Consider the following 3,111-nt stretch of genomic DNA (forward strand, 5'->3'; position numbering starts at 1 on the left):
CGCCAGACGGGCCACCGGGTCTTGTCGCTCCTCTGGCCCGCCTGCCAGATTACCAATGAACTGCAAACCGTCTGGTCTGTGCAGGTCACCGGTGAATCGCCAAGTCCGGCCGGCTTATCCTTCCGTCTGGTTTACGCCGCGGGGCATATCCCCGACAGGCCGTGTGGGGCAGGAGCCAGCCCCTGGAGGGCTGGGCGCCCCCCCTTTGGGCCCATGCGCCTAGGGTTTGGGGGGGAACCCTAGAGGGGGCGCCCCCCTTGCTTTGGGGGCAAGTTCCCCCTCCCTGGCCGCTGCCCCCCCTCTAGATCCCATCTAGAGGGGCCGGCCCCCCTTGCCCCTTCCCCTATAAATAGAGGGGTGAGGGGAGGGCTGAACACCCAAGTCAAGGCGCAGCCCCTGCCCTCCCCAACACCTCTCCTCCTCCGTTGTGTGCTTGGCGAAGCCCTGTCGGAGTACTGCCTCTCCACCATCATCACGCCGTCGTGCTGCTGTTGGAGCCTTCTTCCTCAACCTCTCCTTCCCCCTTGCTGGATCAAGAAGGAGGAGACGTCGCCCGTACCGTACGTGTGTTGAACGCGGAGGTGCTGTCCGTTCAGCACTTGGTCATCGGTGATCTGAATCACGGCGAGTACGACTCCATCATCACCGTTCCCTCGAACGCTTCCGTACGTGATCTACAAGTGGTATGTAGATGCAAACTCACTCCCTTGACTCGTTGCTTAGATGAACTCATAGATGGATCTTGGTGAAACCGTAGGAAAAATTTTAATTTTCTGCAACGTTCCCCAACAGTGGCATCATGAGCTAGGTTTATGCGTAGTTCTCTATTGCACGAGTAGAACACAATTTTGTTGTGGGCGTAGATCTTATCAAATTGCTTGCCGCTACTAGTCTTATCTTGATTCAGCGGTATTGTGGGATGAAGCGGCCCGGACCAACCTTACACGTACGCTTACGTGAGACCGGTTCCACCGACTGACATGCACTAGTTGCATAAGGTGGCTGGCGGGTGTCTGTCTCTCCCACTTTAGTTGGAGCGGATTCGATGAAAAGGGTCCTTATGAAGGGTAAATAGAAGTTGACAAGATCACATTGTGGTTATTCGTAGGTAAGAAAACGTTCTTGCTAGAACCCAATTGCAGCCATGTAAAAGATGCAACAACAATTAGAGGACGTCTAACTTGTTTTTGCAGCAATTGTCATGTGATGTGATATGGCCAGAAGTTGTGATGAATGATGAATGATATATTCTGATGTATGAGATCATGTTCTTGTAATAGGAATCACGACTTGCATGTCGATGAGTATGACAACCGGCAGGAGCCATAGGAGTTGTCTTTATTTTTTGTATGACCTGCGTGTCATTGAAGAACGCCATGTAAATTACTATACTTTATTGCTAAACGCGTTAGCCATAGAAGTAGAAGTAGTCGTTGGCGTGACAACTTCATGAAGACACAATGATGGAGATCATGGTGTCATGCCGGTGACGAAGATGATCATGGAGCCCCGAAGATGGAGATCGAAGGAGCTATATGATATTGGCCATATCATGTCACTACTATATAATTGCATGTGATGTTTATTATGTTTTATGCATCTTGTTTACTTAGAATGACGGTAGTAAATAAGATGATCCCTTATAATAATTTCAAGAAAGTGTTCCCCCTAACTGTGCACCGTTGCTAAAGTTCGTCGTTTCGAAGCACCACGTGATGATCGGGTGTGATAGATCCTTACGTTCACATACAACGGGTGTAAGACAGATTTACACATGCAGAACACTTAGGGTTAACTTGACGAGCCTAGCATGTATAGACATGGACTCGGAACACAAGAGACCGAAAGGTCGAACATGAGTCGTATATAAGATACGATCAACATGGAGATGTTCACCGATGATGACTAGTCCGTCTCACGTGATGATCGGACACGGCCTAGTCGACTCGGATCATGTAATACTTAGATGACTAGAGGGATGTCTAATCTGAGTGGGAGTTCATTAAAATAATTTGATTAGATGAACTTAATTATCATGAACTTAGTCTAAAACTTTTTGCAAAATATGTCTTGTAGATCAAATGGCCAACGCTCATGTCAACATGAACTTCAACGCGTTCCTAAAGAAAACCAAGCTGAAAGATGATGGCAGCAACTATACGGACTGGGTCCAGAACCTGAGGATCATCCTCATAGCTGCCAGGAAACAATATGTCCTAGAAGGACCGCTAGGTGACGCTCCCGTCCCAGAGAACCAAGACATTATGAATGATTGGCAGTCTCGTGCTGATGATTACTCCCTCGTTCAGTGCGGCATGCTTTACAGCTTAGAACCGGGGCTCCAAAAGCGTTTTGAGCAACACGGAGCATATGAGATGTTCGAGGAGCTGAAACTAGTTTTCCAAGCTCATGCCCGGGTCGAGAGATATGAAGTCTCTGACAAGTTCTATAGTTGTAAGATGGAGGAAAATAGTTCTGTTAGTGAGCACATACTCAAAATGTCTGGGTTGCACAACCGCCTGTCCCAGCTGGACATTAACCTCCCGGATGAGGCGGTCATTGACAGAATCCTTCAGTCGCTCCCACCAAGCTACAAGAGCTTTGTGATGAACTACAATATGCAGGGGATGGTGAAGACCATTCCTGAAGTATTTTCAATGCTGAAGTCAGCAGAGGTTGAAATCAAGAAAGAACATCAAGTGTTGATGGTCAATAAGACCACTAAGTTCAAGAAGGGCAAGGGTAAGAAGAACTTCAAGAAGGACGGCAAAGATGTTGCCGCGCCCGGTAAGCCAGTTGCCGGGAAGAAGTCAAAGAATGGACCCAAGCCTGAGACTAAGTGCTTTTATTGCAAGGGAAAGGGTCACTGGAAGCAGAACTGCCCCAAATACTTAGCGGATAAGAAGGCCGGCAACACTAAAGGTATATTTGATATACATGTAATTGATGTGTACCTTACCAGTACTCATAGTAACTCCTGGGTATTTGATACCGGTGCCATTGCTCACATTTGTAACTCACAGCAGGAGCTGCGGAATAAGCGGAGACTGGCGAAGGACGAGGTGACGATGCACGTCGGGAATGGTTCCAAGGTCGATGTGATCGCCGTCG

This window comes from Triticum dicoccoides, chromosome 7B (assembly GCF_002162155.2).
Source record: "Triticum dicoccoides isolate Atlit2015 ecotype Zavitan chromosome 7B, WEW_v2.0, whole genome shotgun sequence".
Classification (NCBI taxonomy): Eukaryota; Viridiplantae; Streptophyta; class Magnoliopsida; order Poales; family Poaceae; genus Triticum; species Triticum dicoccoides.